Below are 22431 nucleotides of genomic sequence, written 5' to 3'. Positions count from 1 at the left end.
CACTGAAATTAACAAATACCTAAATGCCTTCGGCACTGACCAAACAGGCACCTGCATCCCAATCTGTTTCAGGATCGAGTCGAAAATTGGAAACAACCATTTTGGAGCTGAAGAAACTATTACCATCTACTTAGGCGCCAATATTTTCGGTTCGAAAAAAGCATTCCATCTCAGGTTTCGAAAGCTAAATTGGGCAAAGGTTCTACAGTTTCCTCTGAGGAGACGTCTTCTGTAGAGCCTCTCCTTGAAGTGATGGACAGATGCATCACAGATGAATTGGGGAGTACACCTCAACAACCTTACCGTACAAGGGAAATGGGATTCCATTCAAAAGACTTATCACTTGAACTATCTGGAGTTGCTAGCAGTCTTCCGAACACTCCAAGCATTCCTGACACATCTCTCACGAAGTGGTGTTAGTCTGTATAGACAATATGACAGCAATGTATTGTCTGCAGAAACGTGGAGGGTGGGCGGATAATTCACCCACAAGTACATCACCAATACTTTCGCCTCTGGGAAATTCCAGAATTAGATCTCTTTGCCACAGTAGAAAACTCAAAATGCCGAAATTTCACATCCAGATACCCACACCTTCAGTCCAAGGGCAATGCTCTGTGGATGAATTAGTCAAGGATATTTGCTTCTGATTTTCCGCCTCTCCCACTCATTCCATTTCTGGTACGCAAACTGAAATAAACATCGCTCACCATGATCCTTGTAACTCCCACATGGGCATGTCAACCTTGGTACACAACACTGTTGGATCTGTCTATGGTTCCCCATCACAAACTTCCGAACAGAACAGACCTTTTGAATCAAAACAGAGGTCAAATCAGGACATCCAGACCCCAAGACACTAAGTCCTGTGATATGGCTCCTGAAGTCAGAGTTTGGGTTTCTACAACGTCCTCCTAAATGTATGGACGTTCTTAAAAAGGCATGCAGACCTACAACCAGTCCGTGTTATGCTGCTAGATGGAAACATGTTGTACATTACTGTCAGCCTAAAAACATTGATCCACTCAAACCGTCGGAACAAGACAGTTTATTATTTGGTACATTTACAAAAAGCAAAGTTAGCATACTCATCTATTAGACTTCACATAGCAGCTATAGCTGCTTATCTCCAAAACAGAAAACATATTTCTTTGTTTAAAATTCTTAATATTAAGGCATTTATGTAAGGACTTAAGAGGTATTCCACCTAGTGATCCTCTAGCTCCAGTATGGAGCCATAACATTGTCCTTACTAGACTTATGGGTCTACCATTTGAACCCACACGTTCTTGCTCTTTGCAGTTTCTTTCATGGAAAGTTGCATTTTTTTGGTAGCTATACCTTCACTAAGAAAATGAAGTCAAATACAAACGTTCACTTTAGAAGAACCATTTTTCCAAGTACATAAAGATAAACTAGTTCTTAGGACAAACTATAAATTCCTACCCAAAGTAATTTCACCATTTGAGTTGCTTGTCTTTTCCCACAACCAGACTCGGTTGCTGAAAGAGCTCTCCATACACATTGTTAAAAGAGCTCTTATGTGTTGCATTGACTGGACAAAAAGTTTTAGAAAATCAAAACAACTTTTTGTAGCTTTTTCAATGCCTCACAAAGATAATCCAGTTCCAAAGAATGGATTAGCTAGATGGATAGTTGTAAGGAAATGCCTCCTTGGCATGGTTGCCCCCTGACTTTTTGCCTTTGCTGATATGTTTACAATTGAAAGTGTGCTGAGGCCTGCTAACCAGGCCCCAGCACCAGTGTTCTTTCCCTAACCTGTACTTTTGTATCCACAATTGGCAGACCCTGGCATCCAGATAAGTCCCTTGTAACTGGTACTTCTAGTACCAAGGGCCCTGATGCCAAGGAAGGTCTCTAAGGGCTGCAGCATGTCTTATGCCACCCTGGAGACCTCTCACTCAGCACAGACACACTGCTTGCCAGCTTGTGTGTGCTAGTGAGGACAAAACGAGTAAGTCGACATGGCACTCCCCTCAGGGTGCCATGCCAGCCTCTCACTGCCTATGCAGTATAGGTAAGACACCCCTCTAGCAGGCCTTACAGCCCTAAGGCAGGGTGCACTATACCATAGGTGAGGGTACCAGTGCATGAGCATGGTACCCCTACAGTGTCTAAACAAAACCTTAGACATTGTAAGTGCAGGGTAGCCATAAGAGTATATGGTCTGGGAGTCTGTCAAACACGAACTCCACAGCACCATAATGGCTACACTGAAAACTGGGAAGTTTGGTATCAAACTTCTCAGCACAATAAATACACACTGATGCCAGTGTACATTTTATTGTAAAATACACCACAGAGGGCACCTTAGAGGTGCCCCCTGAAACTTAACCGACTATCTGTGTAGGCTGACTAGTTCCAGCAGCCTGCCACACCAGAGACATGTTGCTGGCCCCATGGGGAGAGTGCCTTTGTCACTCTGAGGCCAGTAACAAAGCCTGCACTGGGTGGAGATGCTAACACCTCCCCCAGGCAGGAGCTGTAACACCTGGCGGTGAGCCTCAAAGGCTCACCCCTTTGTCACAGCCCAGCAGGGCACTCCAGCTTAGTGGAGTTGCCCGCCCCCTCCGGCCACGGCCCCCACTTTTGGCGGCAAGGCTGGAGGGAACAAAGAAAGCAACAAGGAGGAGTCACTGGCCAGTCAGGACAGCCCCTAAGGTGTCCTGAGCTGAGGTGACTCTGACTTTTAGAAATCCTCCATCTTGCAGATGGAGGATTCCCCCAATAGGGTTAGGATTGTGACCCCCTCCCCTTGGGAGGAGGCACAAAGAGGGTGTACCCACCCTCAGGGCTAGTAGCCATTGGCTACTAACCCCCCAGACCTAAACACGCCCTTAAATTTAGTATTTAAGGGCTACCCTGAACCCTAGAAAATTAGATTCCTGCAACTACAAGAAGAAGGACTGCCTAGCTGAAAACCCCTGCAGAGGAAGACCAGAAGACGACAACTGCCTTGGCTCCAGAAACTCACCGGCCTGTCTCCTGCCTTCCAAAGATCCTGCTCCAGCGACGCCTTCCAAAGGGACCAGCGACCTCGACATCCTCTGAGGACTGCCCCGGCTTCGAAAAGACAAGAAACTCCCGAGGACAGCGGACCTGCTCCAAGAAAAGCTGCAACTTTGTTTCCAGCAGCTTTAAAGAACCCTGCAAGCTCCCCGCAAGAAGCGTGAGACTTGCAACACTGCACCCGGCGACCCTGACTCGGCTGGTGGCGATCCAACACCTCAGGAGGGACCCCAGGACTACTCTAAGACTGCGAGTACAAAAACCTGTCCCCCCTGAGCCCCCACAGCGCCGCCTGCAGAGGGAATCCCGAGGCTTCCCCTGACCGCGACTCTTTGAATCCTAAGTCCCGACACCTGGGAGAGACCCTGCACCCGCAGCCCCCAGGACCTGAAGGACCGGACTTTCACTGGAGGAGTGACCCCCAGGAGTCCCTCTCCCTTGATCAAGTGGAGGTTTCCCCGAGGAACCCCCCCCTTGCCTGCCTGCAGCGCTGAAGAGATCCCTAGATCTCCCATTGACTTCCATTACAAACCCGACGCTTGTTTCTACACTGCACCCGGCCGCCCCCGCGCTGCTGAGGGTGAAATTTCTGTGTGGGCTTGTGTCCCCCCCGGTGCCCTACAAAACCCCCCTGGTCTGCCCTCCGAAGACGCGGGTACTTACCTGCAAGCAGACCGGAACCGGGGCACCCCCTTCTCTCCATTCTAGCCTATGTGTTTTGGGCACCACTTTGAACTCTGCACCTGACCGGCCCTGAGCTGCTGGTGTGGTGACTTTGGGGTTGCTCTGAACCCCCAACGGTGGGCTACCTTGGACCAAGAACTAAGCCCTGTAAGTGTCTTACTTACCTGGTTAACCTAACAAATACTTACCTCCCCTAGGAACTGTGAAAATTGCACTGTGTCCACTTTTAAAACCGCTATTTGTGAATAACTTGAAAAGTATACATGCAATTTTGATGATTTGAAGTTCCTAAAGTACTTACCTGCAATACCTTTCGAATGAGATATTACATGTAGAATTTGAACCTGTGGTTCTTAAAATAAACTAAGAAAATATATTTTTCTATATAAAAACCTATTGGCTGGATTTGTCTCTGAGTGTGTGTACCTCATTTATTGTCTATGTGTATGTACAACAAATGCTTAACACTACTCCTTGGATAAGCCTACTGCTCGACCACACTACCACAAAATAGAGCACTAGTATTATCTCTTTTTGCCACTATCTTACCTCTAAGGGGAACCCTTGGACTCTGTGCATGCTATTCCTTACTTTGAAATAGCACATACAGAGCCAACTTCCTACATTGGTGGATCAGCGGTGGGATACAAGACTTTGCATTTGCTGGACTACTCAGCCAATACCTGATCACACGACAAATTCCAAAATTGTCATTAGAAATTCATTTTTGCAATTTGAAAGTTTTCTAAATTCTTAAAAGTCCTGCTAGGGCCTTGTGTGTTAAGTCCCTGTTTAGCATTGTCTTTTTAGAGTTTAAAAGTTTGTTAAAAGTTTGAATTAGATTCTAGAAACAGTTTTAGATTCTTAAAAAAGTATTCCAACTCTTAGCAGAATAATGTCTGATACAGAGATGCAGGTGGTGGAACTCGACACCACACCTTACCTCCATCTTAAGATGAGGGAGCTAAGGTCTCTCTGTAATATAAAGAAAATAACCATTGGCTCCAGACCTACCAAAATTCAGCTCCAGGAGCTGTTGGCAGAGTTTGAAAAAGCCAACCCCTCTGATGATGACCTCACAGAGGAAGAAATTAGTGACTTGGAGGCCAATGTCCCTCCTCCAGTCCTAAATAGGGAGAACAGGACCCCTCAAGTCCTGTCTCCAACTGTGTTAGTCAGAAATAGTGAGTCCCTCACAGGAGGGTCCCACATTTCTGAAATCGCTGAGGATGCTCTCAGTGAAGATGACCTCCTGTTAGCCAGGATGGCCAAAAGATTGGCTTTAGAGAGACAGCTCCTAGCCATAGAAAGGGAAAGACAAGAGATGGGCCTAGGACCCATCAATGGTGGCAGCAATATAAATAGGGTCAGAGATTCTCCTGACATGTTAAAAATCCCCAAAGGGATTGTGACAAAATATGAAGATGGTGATGACATCACCAAATGGTTCACAGCTTTTGAGAGGGCTTGTGTAACCAGAAAAGTGAACAGATCTCACTGGGGTGCTCTCCTTTGGGAAATGTTCACTGGAAAGTGTAGGGATAGACTCCTCACACTCTCTGGAAAAGATGCAGAATCTTATGACCTCATGAAGGGTACCCTGATTGAGGGCTTTGGATTCTCCACTGAGGAGTACAGGATTAGGTTCAGGGGGGCTCAAAAATCCTCGAGCCAGACCTGGGTTGACTTTGTTGACTACTCAGTGAAAACACTAGATGGTTGGATTCAAGGCAGTGGTGTAAGTAATTATGATGGGCTGTACAATTTATTTGTGAAAGAACACCCGTTAAGTAATTGTTTCAATGATAAACTGCATCAGCATCTGGTAGACCTAGGACCAATTTCTCCCCAAGAATTGGGAAAGAAGGCGGACCATTGGGTCAAGACAAGGGTGTCCAAGACTTCAACAGGGGGTGACCAAAAGAAAGGGGTCACAAAGACTCCCCAGGGGAAGGGTGATGAGACAACCAAAACTAAAAATAGTAAAGAGTCTTCTACAGGCCCCCAAAAACCTGCACAGGAGGGTGGGCCCAGAGCCTCTTCACAAAACAATGGGTACAAGGGTAAAAACTTTGATCCCAAAAAGGCCTGGTGTCATAGCTGTAAACAGCATGGACACCAAACTGGAGACAAGGCCTGTCCCAAGAAAGGTTCCACTCCAAACTCCCATCCAGGTAACACTGGTATGGCTAGTCTCCAAGTGGGATCAACAGTGTGCCCAGAGCAAATCAGGGTCCACACTGAAGCTACTCTAGTTTCTGAGGGTGGGGTGGATTTAGCCACACTAGCTGTCTGGCTGCCTAACATGCAAAAATACAGACAGCAACTCTTAATTAATGGGACTAGAATAGAGGGCCTGAGGGATACAGGTGCCAGTGTCACCATGGTGACAGAGAAACTGGTTTCCCCTGGCCAATACCTGACTGGAAAAACTTACACAGTCACCAACGCTGACAATCAGAGAAAAGTACATCCCATGGCAATGGTTACTTTAGAATGGGGAGGGGTCAATGGCCTGAAACAGGTGGTGGTCTCCTCAAATATCCCAGTGGACTGTCTGCTTGGAAATGACCTGGAGTCCTCAGCATGGGCTGAGGTAGAACTAAAAACCCATGCAGCAATGCTGGGTATCCCTGAACTGGTGTGTGTGAAAACAAGAGCACAGTGCAAGGCACAGGGTGAACAAGTAGAGCTGGAGTCTGGAAGAATGGCCCAGCCTACCAAGAGGAAAGGAAAGTCAGTTGGGAAACCAACTGCAACACAGCAGAAGAAAGGGAACCTCTCTTCTCAGGAAGAAGTTCTGCCCTCTGAGGGAACTGAGCCTTTGGAGCTTGAACCTTATCAGGTTGAGCTCTTAGGCCCAGGGGGACCCTCAAGGGAGGAGCTGTGTAAGGGACAAGAAACCTGTCCCTCTCTTGAAGGCCTTAGGCAGCAAGCTGCTGAAGAGTCCAAAGGCAAGAAAAATGGAACGCATAGGGTCTATTGGGAAGATGGACTCCTGTACACTGAGGCCAGAGACCCCAAACCTGGTGCCACTAGGAGAGTGGTAGTGCCTCAGCTGTTCAGGAAGTTCATCCTAACATTGGCCCATGACATTCCCCTTGCTGGACATTTGGGACAAACCAAGACGTGGGAGAGGTTAGTCAACCACTTCTACTGGCCCAATATGTCCAACATGGTTAAGGAGTTTTGCCTCTCCTGCCCCACCTGTCAAGCCAGTGGTAAGACAGGTGGGCATCCAAAGGCCCCCCTCATTCCACTTCCAGTGGTGGGGGTGCCCTTTGAAAGAGTGGGTGTGGACATAGTTGGTCCACTAGAACCTCCCACAGCCTCACGAAATATGTATATCCTGGTAGTAGTGGATCATGCTACCAGGTATCCTGAAGCTATTCCCCTTAGGTCGACTACTGCCCCTGCAGTAGCCAAGGCCCTCATTGGTATCTTTACCAGAGTGGGTTTCCCTAAGGAGGTGGTGTCTGACAGAGGTACCAACTTCATGTCAGCATACCTAAAGCACATGTGGAATGAGTGTGGAGTGACTTATAAATTCACTACACCATACCATCCACAAACTAATGGCTTGGTTGAGAGATTCAACAAGACATTAAAAGGCATGATCATGGGGCTCCCAGAAAAACTCAAAAGGAGATGGGATGTCCTCTTGCCATGTCTGCTTTTCGCTTACAGAGAGGTGCCACAGAAGGGAGTAGGATTCTCACCCTTTGAACTTCTGTTTGGTCATCCTGTAAGGGGACCACTTGCCCTTGTTAAAGAAGGCTGGGAGAGACCTCTCCATGAGCCTAAACAGGACATAGTGGACTATGTACTTGGCCTTCGCTCTAGAATGGCAGAGTACATGGAAAAGGCAACCAAAAACCTTGAGGCCAGCCAACAGCTCCAGAAGTTTTGGTATGACCAAAAGGCTGCACTGGTTGAGTTCCAACCAGGGCAGAAAGTCTGGGTTCTGGAGCCTGTGGCTCCCAGGGCACTCCAGGACAAATGGAGTGGCCCTTACCCAGTACTAGAAAGGAAGAGTCAGGTCACCTACCTGGTGGACCTGGGCACAAGCAGGAGCCCCAAGAGGGTGATCCATGTAAACCGCCTTAAGCTCTTCCACGACAGGGCTGATGTCAATCTGTTAATGGTAACAGATGAGGATCAGGAGGCAGAGAGTGAACCTCTCCCTGATCTTCTGTCATCAGACCCAAAAGATGGCACAGTAGATGGAGTGATCTACTCAGACACCCTCTCTGGCCAACAGCAAGCTGATTGTAGGAGAGTCCTACAACAGTTTCCTGAACTCTTCTCCTTAACCCCTGGTCAGACACACCTGTGTACCCATGATGTGGACACAGGAGACAGCATGCCTGTCAAGAACAAAATCTTTAGACAATCTGACCATGTTAAGGAAACCATCAAGGTGGAAGTCCACAAGATGCTGGAATTGGGAGTAATTGAGCGCTCTGACAGCCCCTGGGCTAGCCCAGTGGTCTTAGTCCCCAAACCTCACACCAAAGATGGAAAGAAAGAGATGAGGTTTTGTGTGGACTACAGAGGGCTCAATTCTGTCACCAAGACAGATGCTCATCCAATTCCAAGAGCTGATGAGCTCATAGACAAATTAGGTGCTGCCAAATTCTTAAGTACCTTTGACTTGACAGCAGGGTACTGGCAAATAAAAATGGCACCTGGAGCAAAAGAGAAAACAGCATTCTCCACACCTGATGGGCATTATCAGTTTACTGTTATGCCCTTTGGTTTAAAGAATGCCCCTGCCACCTTCCAAAGGTTGGTGAATCAAGTCCTTGCTGGCTTGGAGTCCTTTAGCACAGCTTATCTTGATGATATTGCTGTCTTTAGCTCCACCTGGCAGGATCACCTGGTCCACCTGAAGAAGGTTTTGAAGGCTCTGCAATCTGCAGGCCTCTCTATCAAGGCATCCAAATGCCAGATAGGGCAGGGAACTGTGGTTTACTTGGGACACCTTGTAGGTGGAGGCCAAGTTCAGCCACTCCAACCCAAGATCCAGACTATTCTGGACTGGGTAGCTCCAAAAACCCAGACTCAAGTCAGGGCATTCCTTGGCTTGACTGGGTATTACAGGAGGTTTGTGAAGGGATATGGATCCATTGTGACAGCCCTCACTGAACTCACCTCCAAGAAAATGCCCAAGAAAGTGAACTGGACTGTGGAATGCCAACAGGCCTTTGACACCCTGAAACAAGCAATGTGCTCAGCACCAGTGCTAAAAGCTCCAGATTATTCTAAGCAGTTCATTGTGCAGACTGATGCCTCTGAACATGGGATAGGGGCAGTTTTGTCCCAAACAAATGATGATGGCCTTGACCAACCTGTTGCTTTCATTAGCAGGAGGTTACTCCCCAGGGAGCAGCGTTGGAGTGCCATTGAGAGGGAGGCCTTTGCTGTGGTTTGGTCCCTGAAGAAGCTGAGACCATACCTCTTTGGGACTCACTTCCTAGTTCAAACTGACCACAGACCTCTCAAATGGCTGATGCAAATGAAAGGTGAAAATCCTAAACTGTTGAGGTGGTCCATCTCCCTACAGGGAATGGACTTTATAGTGGAACACAGACCTGGGACTGCCCATGCCAATGCAGATGGCCTTTCCAGGTTCTTCCACTTAGAAAATGAAGACTCTCTTGGGAAAGGTTAGTCTCATCCTCTTTCGTTTGGGGGGGGGTTGTGTAAGGAAATGCCTCCTTGGCATGGTTGCCCCCTGACTTTTTGCCTTTGCTGATGCTATGTTTACAATTGAAAGTGTGCTGAGGCCTGCTAACCAGGCCCCAGCACCAGTGTTCTTTCCCTAACCTGTACTTTTGTATCCACAATTGGCAGACCCTGGCATCCAGATAAGTCCCTTGTAACTGGTACTTCTAGTACCAAGGGCCCTGATGCCAAGGAAGGTCTCTAAGGGCTGCAGCATGTCTTATGCCACCCTGGAGACCTCTCACTCAGCACAGACACACTGCTTGCCAGCTTGTGTGTGCTAGTGAGGACAAAACGAGTAAGTCGACATGGCACTCCCCTCAGGGTGCCATGCCAGCCTCTCACTGCCTATGCAGTATAGGTAAGACACCCCTCTAGCAGGCCTTACAGCCCTAAGGCAGGGTGCACTATACCATAGGTGAGGGTACCAGTGCATGAGCATGGTACCCCTACAGTGTCTAAACAAAACCTTAGACATTGTAAGTGCAGGGTAGCCATAAGAGTATATGGTCTGGGAGTCTGTCAAACACGAACTCCACAGCACCATAATGGCTACACTGAAAACTGGGAAGTTTGGTATCAAACTTCTCAGCACAATAAATGCACACTGATGCCAGTGTACATTTTATTGTAAAATACACCACAGAGGGCACCTTAGAGGTGCCCCCTGAAACTTAACCGACTATCTGTGTAGGCTGACTAGTTCCAGCAGCCTGCCACACCAGAGACATGTTGCTGGCCCCATGGGGAGAGTGCCTTTGTCACTCTGAGGCCAGTAACAAAGCCTGCACTGGGTGGAGATGCTAACACCTCCCCCAGGCAGGAGCTGTAACACCTGGCGGTGAGCCTCAAAGGCTCACCCCTTTGTCACAGCCCAGCAGGGCACTCCAGCTTAGTGGAGTTGCCCGCCCCCTCCGGCCACGGCCCCCACTTTTGGCGGCAAGGCTGGAGGGAACAAAGAAAGCAACAAGGAGGAGTCACTGGCCAGTCAGGACAGCCCCTAAGGTGTCCTGAGCTGAGGTGACTCTGACTTTTAGAAATCCTCCATCTTGCAGATGGAGGATTCCCCCAATAGGGTTAGGATTGTGACCCCCTCCCCTTGGGAGGAGGCACAAAGAGGGTGTACCCACCCTCAGGGCTAGTAGCCATTGGCTACTAACCCCCCAGACCTAAACACGCCCTTAAATTTAGTATTTAAGGGCTACCCTGAACCCTAGAAAATTAGATTCCTGCAACTACAAGAAGAAGGACTGCCTAGCTGAAAACCCCTGCAGAGGAAGACCAGAAGACGACAACTGCCTTGGCTCCAGAAACTCACCGGCCTGTCTCCTGCCTTCCAAAGATCCTGCTCCAGCGACGCCTTCCAAAGGGACCAGCGACCTCGACATCCTCTGAGGACTGCCCCGGCTTCGAAAAGACAAGAAACTCCCGAGGACAGCGGACCTGCTCCAAGAAAAGCTGCAACTTTGTTTCCAGCAGCTTTAAAGAACCCTGCAAGCTCCCCGCAAGAAGCGTGAGACTTGCAACACTGCACCCGGCGACCCTGACTCGGCTGGTGGCGATCCAACACCTCAGGAGGGACCCCAGGACTACTCTAAGACTGTGAGTACAAAAACCTGTCCCCCCTGAGCCCCCACAGCGCCGCCTGCAGAGGGAATCCCGAGGCTTCCCCTGACCGCGACTCTTTGAATCCTAAGTCCCGACACCTGGGAGAGACCCTGCACCCGCAGCCCCCAGGACCTGAAGGACCGGACTTTCACTGGAGGAGTGACCCCCAGGAGTCCCTCTCCCTTGATCAAGTGGAGGTTTCCCCGAGGAACCCCCCCTTGCCTGCCTGCAGCGCTGAAGAGATCCCTAGATCTCCCATTGACTTCCATTACAAACCCGACGCTTGTTTCTACACTGCACCCGGCCGCCCCCGCGCTGCTGAGGGTGAAATTTCTGTGTGGGCTTGTGTCCCCCCCGGTGCCCTACAAAACCCCCCTGGTCTGCCCTCCGAAGACGCGGGTACTTACCTGCAAGCAGACCGGAACCGGGGCACCCCCTTCTCTCCATTCTAGCCTATGTGTTTTGGGCACCACTTTGAACTCTGCACCTGACCGGCCCTGAGCTGCTGGTGTGGTGACTTTGGGGTTGCTCTGAACCCCCAATGGTGGGCTACCTTGGACCAAGAACTAAGCCCTGTAAGTGTCTTACTTACCTGGTTAACCTAACAAATACTTACCTCCCCTAGGAACTGTGAAAATTGCACTGTGTCCACTTTTAAAACCGCTATTTGTGAATAACTTGAAAAGTATACATGCAATTTTGATGATTTGAAGTTCCTAAAGTACTTACCTGCAATACCTTTCGAATGAGATATTACATGTAGAATTTGAACCTGTGGTTCTTAAAATAAACTAAGAAAATATATTTTTCTATATAAAAACCTATTGGCTGGATTTGTCTCTGAGTGTGTGTACCTCATTTATTGTCTATGTGTATGTACAACAAATGCTTAACACTACTCCTTGGATAAGCCTACTGCTCGACCACACTACCACAAAATAGAGCACTAGTATTATCTCTTTTTGCCACTATCTTACCTCTAAGGGGAACCCTTGGACTCTGTGCATGCTATTCCTTACTTTGAAATAGCACATACAGAGCCAACTTCCTACAATAGTCATGTGTATTCAGTCTTGTTATCTTAAAGCTAAAAGACAATTACCAACAACTCCTAAAGCACATTCTCCCAGGAAAAAAGGTGTTTCTATCACCTTTTAGGAAACATTCCTATAGCCGATATTTGCAAAGCTACTACTTGGTCTGCACCATACACATTCACTAAATACTATTGTGTAGATGCTTTAGCTCATCAACACTCAAATGTTGGTCAGGCAGTCCTTAGTACACTTTTTGAAGCGACTTCAACTCCTACAGGCTAACCACTGCTTATTTAGAGTGGACTGCTTTACATTCTATGCAAAGCATGTGTATCTACAGCTACACATGCCATCAAACGGAAAATGTTATTTACCCAGCAGACATCTGTTTGTGGCGTGAGGTGCTGTAGATTCCCATGCGCCCTCCCTCCTCCCCGGAAGCCTGTAGTCATAGTACAAAATATTGTAAACATGTAAATACATTGCATGGACATCTTTTTCATTTAATTAATGTAAATATATGTTCGATGGCATGTGTAGGCACAGATACACATGCTATGCATAGCTCTTCCGACATCTAGTGTTGGGCTCAAGTTTTCTTTTTTTTCGTTGAAGTCTTTTCGGAGTCACAGGATCGAGTGACTCCTCCTCTTGGTTTCAGTGCACATGGGCATCGACTCCATTGTTAGATTGTTTTCTTTCCACTGTCGGGTTTGGACGGGTTTCCTCTCGCTCCGAGATTTAGATTTGGAAAACGTTGTTGGTATTGTTTAGATCGCGTTTCCCATCTAGCATCGAACCGGTAGTACCGTCGGCACCTTCATTTAGCCTTTCGGGCGCGTGCGCCCCACTCGGGCCTGTTCGGGCCTACTGCGTGGAAAGCCTGATGGATCGGACTCCATTCCAATTCTGCCCTCTGTGCCATGCGAAGCACCTCTATACAGACCAACACTTTGTTTGTAATTTGTGCCTTTCTCCAGACCCATGAGGAGGAGGAAGATTGTGAGGCCTGTTGATCGTTTCGATCAAAAAAGACCCTGAGAGATCGCAGAGCCCGAATACTCGAAATGGCGTCGAAAAGCAGCAAACATCTCAACATCATGAAAGAAGAGCAGGCGCAGACAGCAGTCTCCATCGGAGGCAGACTCTGAACAGGAATCTGAAGACGACAGACCCATCACAGCTGGCCAGCATGTGAGTACGTTTGCCCCTACACCCCTGCAGAAAAAACATTGAAAGGCCTTGGGTACACCACTGCTGGAAGGCCATGGTTCGGCCTGAAAAAAGACTGCTGGCGACTGTCCTTCGGGGTCGGGGCTGAAAAAGGCCACTCCTCCGTCGACCTCAGTCGAGCAAATCCATTAAAAGTACCACTTCAGAATCCAGTAAAAGACCCCATTCCTCGGAGCTGAAAATTCGGCAATCTGCTTCAGAGCAGAGACATCCGACTACTTTTTCGGGACTGAAAAAATACCTCGGAGCCGATAAAATCCTCATATACAGAGGAACAAGGACTTTCCAAAAAATTAAAACAGATTGCAAAGCCAGTCATGGAATCTCATAAGACTTCTGAAGAAGAGACTGAGATTGAACCAATATTACAGGTTATGGATGAGAGACAGTCCAGAATCCATATTCATAAGGAGACAGGAAGAATCATCACTGCACCTCTTTTAAAAACCAAAAGAAAGCTGGCTTTCCAAGAGAAATTAGACTCTGTGCAACCACCAGCAAAGGTGCAAAAACAAAAGAAGCCACTACCTCTCCATACTTCTCAATCTCCACAGCTCTTTCTCACCTCAGGATAGTCCACCACCACTGCCTTCTCCAACACGTTCTTTATACTCGCATTGTAGGAGGTTGGCTCTGTATGCACTATTTCAAAGTAAGGAATAGTATGCACAGAGTCCAAGGGTTCCCCTTAGAGGTAAGATAGTGGCAAAAAGAGATAATTCTAATGCTCTATTTTGTGGTAGTGTGGTCGAGCAGTAGGCTTATCAAAGGAGTAGTGTTAAGCATTTGTTGTACACACACAGGCAATAAATGAGGAACACACACTCAAAGACAATTCCAGGCCAATGGGTTTTTGTATAGAAAAATACCTTTTCTTAGTTTATTTTAAGAACCACAGGGTCAAGATTTACATGTAATACTTCAAATGAAAGGTATTGCAGGTAGGTACTTTAGGAACTTTGAATTGGCAAAATAGCATATACAGTTTTCACATAAATCACATATAGCTATTTTAAAACTAGACAGTGCAATTTTCAACAGTTCCTGGGGGGAATAAGAGTTTGTTAGTTTTTGCAGGTAAGTAAACCACCTATGGGGTTCAAGTTTGGGTCCAAGGTAGCCCACCGTTGGGGGTTCAGAGCAACCCCGAAGTTACCACACCAGCAGCTCAGGGCCGGTCAGGTGCAGAGGTCAAAGTGGTGCTCAAAACGCATAGGCTTCAATGGAGAAGGGGGTGCCCCGGTTCCAGTCTGCCAGCAGGTAAGTACCTGCGTCTTCGGAGGGCAGACCAGGGGGGGTTTTGTAGGGCACCGGGGGAGACACAAGTCCACACAGAAAGTACACCCTCAGCGGCACAGGGGCGGCCAGGTGCAGTGTGCAAACAAGCGTCAGGTTTTCAATAGAAAGCAATGGGAGACCAAGGGGTCTCTTCGGCGATGCAGGCAGGCAAGGGGGGGGCTCCTTGGGGTAGCCACCACCTGAGCAAGGGAGAGGGCCACCTGGGGGTCGCTCCTGCACTAGAGGTCTGATCCTTCAGGTCCTGGGGGCTGCGGGTGCAGTGTCCCTACCATGCGTCGGGTTCTTAGAAGCAGGCAGTCGCGGTCAGGGGGAGCCTCGGGATTCCCTCTGCAGGTGTCGCTGTGGGGGGTCGGGGGGGCAACTCTGGCTACTCACGGTCTCGCAGTCGCCAGGGAGTCCTCCCTGAAGTGTTTGTTCTCCACAAGTCGAGCCGGGGGCGTCGGGTGCAGAGTGACAAGTCTCACGCTTCCGGCGGGAAACACGAGTTGTTTCAAAGTTGCTTCTTTGTTGCAAAGTTGCAGTCTTTGGTGAACAGAGCCGCTGTCCTCAGGAGTTCTTGGTCCGTCTAGATGCAGGGCAGTCCTCTGAGGCTTCAGAGGTCGCTGGTCCCTGGGGAAAGCGTCGCTGGAGCAGTGTCTTTAGAAGTGGGGAGACAGGCCGGTAGAGCTGGGGCCAAAGCAGTTGGTGTCTCCGTCTTCTCTGCAGGGGTTTTCAGCTTAGCAGTCCTCTTCTTCTTAGGTTGCAGGAATCGGAGTTCCTTGGTTCTGGGGATCCCCTAAATACTGAATTTAGGGGTGTGTTTAGGTCTGGGGGGTTAGTAGCCAATGGCTACTAGCCCTGAGGGTGGCTACACCCTCTTTGTGCCTCCTCCCTGAGGGGAGGGGGGCACATCCCTAATCCTATTGGGGAATCCTCCATCTGCAAGATGGAGGATTTCTAAAAGTCAGAGTCACCTCAGCTCAGGACACCTTAGGGGCTGTCCTGACTGGCCAGTGACTCCTCCTTGTTTTTCTCATTTCTCCACTAGCTGGAGTGCCCTGGGGTACTGTAACAAAGGGGGTGAGCCTTTGAGGCTCACCGCCAGGTGTTACAGGTGTTACAGGTGCCAGGTGTTACAGTTCCTGCAGGGGGAGGTGTGAAGCACCTCCACCCAGTACAGGCTTTGTTACTAGCCACAGAGTGACAAAGGCACTCTCCCCATGTGGCCAGCAACATGTCTGGTGTGTGGCAGGCTGCTAAAACTAGTCATCCTACACGGGTAGTCGGTTAAGGTTTCCGTGGGCACCTCTAAGGTGCCCTCTGGGGTGTATTTCACAATAAAATGTACACTGGCATCAGTGTGCATTTATTGTGCTGAGAAGTTTGATACCAAACTTCACAGTTTTCAGTGTAGCCATTATGGTGCGGTGTAGTTCGTGTTTGACAGACTCCCAGACCATATACTCTTATGGCTACCCTGCATTTACAATGTCTAAGGTTTTGCTTAGACACTGTAGGGGCATAGTGCTCATGCACTTATGCCCTCACCTATGGCATAGTGCACCCTGCCTTAGGGCTGTAAGGCCTGCTAGAGGGGTGACTTATCTATACTGCATAGGCAGTGTGAGGTTGGCATGGCACCCTGAGGGGAGTGCCATGTCGACTTACTCGTTTTGTTCTCACCAGCACACACAAGCTGGCAAGCAGTGTGTCTGTGCTGAGTGAGGGGTCCCCAGGGTGGCATAAGATATGCTGCAGCCCTTAGAGACCTTCCCTGGCATCAGGGCCCTTGGTACCAGGGGTACCAGTTACCAGGGTTTGCCAATTGTAGAAACAAATGTACAGGTTAGGGAAAGAACACTGGTGCTGGGGCCTGGTTAGCAGGCCTCAGCACACTTTCAAACCAAAACTTAGCATCAGCAAAGGCAAAAAGTCAGGGGGTAACCATGCCAAGGAGGCATTTCCTTACACACATGGAGATACAGCAGACCCATGGGACCTCTATGTCCCTGATCCCATCCCGGACAATGATCCAGACATTTATCCATCTAAACCTTCTCGTCCAGAAGATACCACTGCATACACCGAAGTAGTATCTAGGACAGCAGCTTATCATGGAGTAGCCATGCATTCTGAGCCATTAGAAGAATAATTTGTATTTAATACACTGTCTTCTACTCATTCCAGATACCAGTGTCTCCCAATGTTATCAGGAATGGTTAAACATACAGACCAAATTTTTAATGAAACTGTCAAGTTAGAATCATCACCCCTAGAAATGATAAGTATAAGCTTGCCCCTACTAAGCCAGATTACATCACTCATCAGGTCCCTCCAGACTCAGTAGTAGTCAGTGTGGCAAGGAAAAGGGCAAACAGATAGTCATCAAGGGACGCACCACATCCTGATAAGGAGAGGAGAAAATTTGATGCAGCTGGGAAAAGAGTTGCCACACAAGCAGCAAATCAGTGGAGAATTACAAATTCTCAGGCACTTCTAGCCAGGTATGACTTTGCCCGTTGGGACGAAATGCAAGATCTTAGACAGTATCTCCCAAAGGAGCGTCAAAAAAGAGCACAACAAGTGGTAGAAGAGGGACACGCTATAAGCAATAATCAAATAAGATCTGCCCTCGATGCTGCTGATACAGCTGTAAGGAGTGTAAATACTGCCATCACAATTAGAAGACATGCATGGCTGTGCTCCTCTGGTTTTAAACCAGAAATTCAACAGGCAGTACTTAATATTCCTTTTGACAAGAAGCACCTCTTTGGCCCAGAAGTAGACATTACTATTGAGAAACTGAGGAAGGACTCGGATATTGCAAAAGCAATGGGCGCTTTATACACCACCCCATATAGAGGCTCCTTTCACAGAACACAGTTTAGAGGCAGTTTTACGCCACAATTCTCAGATGCTTCCACCTCCCAAACAAAGCAGAGACAACAAACCCAATATCAGAGGTGGGTTTAGAGGATCCTATAGAGGACACTATTTCAGGAACAGAGGTAAATTCCAAACCTCTAAGCAGACCACAACCTAAACAGTGACTTCCTTCCCTCCCTTCCACTCCACACATCTGTGGTGGGAAGACTACAGGAATTCCACTCTCATTGGCAAAATATCACCACAGAGAATTGGGTATTATCAATTATCCGCAATGGCTATTGCCTGGAATTAATTTCCACCCCTCCAAACATTCCACCACAATATCACAAGTTGTCCCCAGAACATACCGTTCTGTTACAACAAGAGGTGCAATCTCTACTATTAAAACAAGAAATAGAATTGGTTCCACATTCGTAACAAGGAACAGGAGTATACTCACTATACTTCTTCATTACCAAAAAAGACAGCACCCTCAGGCCCATCTTGGACCTCAGGCCCCTCAGTCTATATATACTGTCAGAACATTTTCACATGGTAACTCTGCAAGATGTTATTCCAATACTACAAAAACAAGATTACATGACTGCTTTAGACCTCAAAGATGCGTATTTCCACATACCCATCCATCCAGCTCACAACAAATACCGCAGGTTTGTCACATCAGGAAAACACTACCAGTTCAAGGTGTTGCCATTTGGCATAACAGCTCCAAGAGTGTTCAGTGTCTAGCAGTAGTAGCAGCCTACTTAAGGAGATAACACATCCATGTCTTTCCATAGCTAGGCGATTGGCTAATAAAATCAAGCAATTTTACACAATGCCAACAACACACTCATTATGTGATAGAAACCTTGAACACCCTAGGGTTCACTCTAAATTACCAAAAGTTACACCTTCAACTAGCACAGGTACAACTTTACCATGGTGCTATCCTAAATACTCAACAAGCCCTAGCTTATCCAAAAATGCAAAGGATACAAGCTTTCCAAAATCTCATACCACTCATACAGCCAAATCAACAATACACTGAGATTTATCATGAAGATTCTATGAATGATGGCATCTTGCATCGCTGTAGTCCCACATGCAAGACTAAACATGAGGCCCTTGCAACAGTGCTTCTCACAACAATAGTCACCTTCAAGATCTAGTGTTGATAGACCGCCAAACGCATATGTCCCTTCAAGGGTGGAATTGCAGCAATCTAATGAAGGGGTGGTCATTTCAAGACCCTGTGCCTCAGACCATAATCATAACAGTCGCATCAATGATCGGTTGGGGAATTATTAGCTGTTGTTTTTTCCCCTAAAAGCGTTTCAACTGCTTCTCAAACAGAAGAATGTTCTCATAAAAACAGACAACATGACAACCATATATTACCTCAACAAACAGGGAAGGACACATTCATCTCAACTGTCCTTCTAGCCCAAACAATTTGGAAATGGGCAATTCACAATCAAATTAATCTACTAGCACAATATATTCCAGGGATAGACAATCAGCTGGCAGATCTCCTAATCAGAAATCACCAACAAACACACAAATGGGAGATTCACTCCCAAGTACTTCAAAAGTACTTTCAAAAGTAGGGAACACCAGACATAGATCTATTTGCAACAAGCGAAAACGCAAAATGCCAAAACTTCGCATCCAGACACCCACATCCCCTATCCAAGGGCAATGCTCTATGGATCAATTGCTCAGGGATATTTGCTTATGCTTTTCCCCCTCCCCCTCTCCTTCCTTTTCTGGTCAGCAAACTATGTCAAACGCCACTCACCATGATACTCGTAGCACCAGCATGGGCACGCCAGCATTCGTACACAACACTTCTAGATCTGTCTGTAGTACCACATTTCAAACTCCCAAACAGACCAGATCTGTTAACACCAAACAAAGGTCAAATCAGGCATCCAAACCCCAATGCACTCAATGTAGCGATTTGGCTCCTGAAGTCATAGAATTTGGTTATCTAAAGCTTCCACCAGAATGTATGGAAGTAATTAAACAAGCATGTAAACCTACTACTAGACTATGCTGAGCAAACAAGTGGAAAAGATTTGTTTTCTATTGCCAATCTAAAAACATTGATCCACTTACAGCATCTATACAACATATTGTATTCTATTTACTTCATTTACAGAAATAAAATTTGGCTTTTTCATCCATCAAAATATACCTAACTGCAATATCTGCATACTTACAGAATATTCAGTACACTTCTCTATTTAGAGTTCCTGTGATTAAAGCTTTCATGGAAGGATTAAGACTCATTATAGCCACCTACAACACCACCTGTTCCATCGTGGAATTTAAATATAGTACTTCCCAGACTCATGGGACTATATTTTGAGCCCATGCGCTCTTGTCAAATACAATTTCTAACATGGAAAGTCACCTTCCTTGTAGCTATTACCTCTTTAATAAGAGTTAGTGAGCGATACAAGCGTTCACTCTTGAGGAACCTTTTTTCCAAGTACACAAACATAAATTTGTACTTAGAACAAATTCAAAATGTCTACCAAAAGTAGTATCTCCTTTTCACATCAACCAAACAGTGGAATTGCAAGTCTTCTTTTCACAGCCAGACTCTGTGGCAGAAAGAGCTCTTCATACCCTAGATCTCAAGAGCTCTTATGTACTATATAGGTAGAACTAAAGATTTTAGCAAAACAAAACAACTTTTTGTTGCTTTCCAAGAACCACATAAAGGCAATCCTATATCAAAACAAGGGTTAGCAAGATGTATTGTTAGATGCATGCAAACTTGCTACATAAAAGCAAAAAGACACCTTCTGATCACTCCTAAAGCACATTCAACAAGAAAGAAGGGTGCATCAATGGCATTTTTAGGGAACATACCAATGGTTGAGATATGTAAAGCAGCCACATGGTCAACATACATTTACAAAACACTACTGTTTGATGTTTTCTCACAACAAGAAGCCACTCTAGGCCAGGCTGTCTTAAGGACATTATTTCACACAACTTCAACTCCTACAGGCTAGCCACCGCTTGTTGGGCCGACTAACTGCTTTCTAGTCTATGTATAGCATGTGTATCTGCACCTACACATGCCATTGAATGGAAAATGTCACTTACCCAGTGTACATCTGTTCGTGGCATGTAGTGCTGCAGATTCACATGCACCCTCCCTCCTCCCTGGAAGCCTGTAGTTTGTTTTACATTTGTGCATATGTATATACGTTTACATTTGCGTGGATGTCTCTTTGTATTCCTATGCTCTATCACTCCTTCTTTCATCCTTTCCGGGAAAACAATCTAACAATGTAGTCGATGCCCATGTGCACTGAAACCGAGAGGAGTCGCCGCTCGATCCTGTGACTCCGAAAATACTTCTTCAAAGAAAAACAACTTGTAACAATCCAAGCCCAACACTAGATGTCGCAAGAGCTGTGCATATCATGTGAATCTGCAGCTCTCCAGCACTTCATTCCACGAACAATGTCTACTTAGTATGTAATCTTTTCCTCTTCTTTTTTTTTTTCTTTCTTTTTCAAGCACTCAATACGAGTTCTTGCTTTTTCAGGCACTCCTGTGCCCCTGTTCATATTGCTTCTTTTCCCTGCCCCAGTTTAATCTGATCTGTCCCCCATCCCATCTCCCTGCCCTTATGTCTGTTTCTTCTTCCCATCCGCTCATCTATGTTCTCTCTCTTGCACACCCCTTGCCCCTCCCCTGATTGATTGTGCAAGTCATGTGGCAGGCTGGGTGAAGTGAAAACAGTTTGAAAAGCAGGGAACAACTAATTTGCTTTGCCTGTGGGGTTTGATAAAAGCAGCAGCAGCAGCAGCTGCTGCTGCTGGTGAGTGCTTGCTGAGCTGAATAGACTGTGAAGGAGCTGCATGGTATGAAAGAATGGATGGATGCCTAGCTGCATGTTTTCATGCAGTGCAACTCACATAGCCGTTTTGTTCTCTAAATGTCATTTATTTTGCTGCAGGAGTCTGAGAAGCATTTTTGTGTGCAAAACTGTATTGTATTGTTTCCCTACTCCCATGCACCTTCGGTGGGAAGCCACCACCAGCTGCCGTTGCTGCTTAACTGTCTGCAGAAGCAGGTTCACAGAATGGATGGCTGCCACTGAGGCAACGTCCACCAAAAGGGGTGTTTCAAGGGAGTTCAAAGCCCGCCGACTGGGGGGAAAAAGTATGCAGTTTAGCTAAAAGTGAATCCCCCACAGTGATTAACACTGTTTGGTGGCACGTCTTCCATATTTGTTTACAGTGTTATTTCTTCATCTTATTATTTTTTTCTTATTTTTTAGGTCTTGCATAGACAGCGCATGTGCTGTCTGAGACATTTTGTTTACAACTTAGTTAAAAGCCATTGGCAAAAGCCAGTAGCTCTCGCATATGCGAGCCCTGTTGACTTTGTCAATGCTTGTTCTTTGAAGATGCTTCAAGTCATACAACTCTTGTGACTCCATCCTAAGCCCACAATGCACCAGAATAAAGACTCCACCTCAGATTATTTTTTTTCGCTCTAGAGTTCAGATGTTCTTGTGCCAGCTTCAGGAACATGTTATTGCAGGGAGCTTTGGTGCTGGCCATCAAGACTTTGATGTCAAGAGAAACCAACTACCTTCAGTGCCTGACTTAGAGTATGTGAATATAGCGATGGGTTGAACTTTAGCAGGCAACTTCAGGAAATCAGTAGTTTAAACAATGTTGTTGGGGAGGGTGTGGGGAGAGGGGGTATGCACACACTAGCACTACCACCTTCTTGTCCATGCACACTACCACCAACCAACTCTGCATTACACATCTCCAGCTCCTAAATCATCACAGCCATCCTCTCACTCCGACAACACTTATTCGGATCAAGGAGTCCCTGTTATCCCAACGACCCCTAGTCTAACCATGTCGAACCCTTCAAAGGGTAAAACCCATGGTAGGAGTATCGAGCTGACCCTTTCAACAAT

General features: G+C 46.9%; 1 protein-coding gene across 2 annotated transcripts in view; it reads left to right on the top strand.

Moving 5' to 3' along the window:
- Positions 1–22431, top strand: part of KDM7A (lysine demethylase 7A) — a 354974-nt gene that overhangs the window by 298102 nt on the left and 34441 nt on the right. The window lies entirely within an intron of this gene.

Source organism: Pleurodeles waltl, chromosome 4_1 (assembly GCF_031143425.1).
Source record: "Pleurodeles waltl isolate 20211129_DDA chromosome 4_1, aPleWal1.hap1.20221129, whole genome shotgun sequence".
Classification (NCBI taxonomy): Eukaryota; Metazoa; Chordata; class Amphibia; order Caudata; family Salamandridae; genus Pleurodeles; species Pleurodeles waltl.
This window is presented reverse-complemented; position numbering and strand designations above follow the sequence as displayed.